Genomic DNA, 236 nt, shown 5'->3' on the forward strand with positions numbered 1-236 from the left:
TAAATGACCTTCTTCCTACTGCCTAATCTAAGTCTACCCTGCTCCAGCTTAAAACCATTGCCCCTCGTCCAGTCGCTTAACACCCTTGTCACCAGTCCTCCCCTAGCCTTCCTGCAGGCCTCTTTCAGGTACTGGAAGGTCAGCCCTCCTCCAGGCTGAACAACCCCAAATCCCTCAGCCTGTCCTCATAGCGGAGCTGCTCCAGCCCTCGGATCATTTTCGTGGACACCCTCCCG

The sequence above is a fragment of the Merops nubicus genome, unplaced genomic scaffold (assembly GCF_000691845.1).
Source record: "Merops nubicus isolate BGI_N331 unplaced genomic scaffold, ASM69184v1 scaffold41397, whole genome shotgun sequence".
NCBI classification, from domain to species: domain Eukaryota; kingdom Metazoa; phylum Chordata; class Aves; order Coraciiformes; family Meropidae; genus Merops; species Merops nubicus.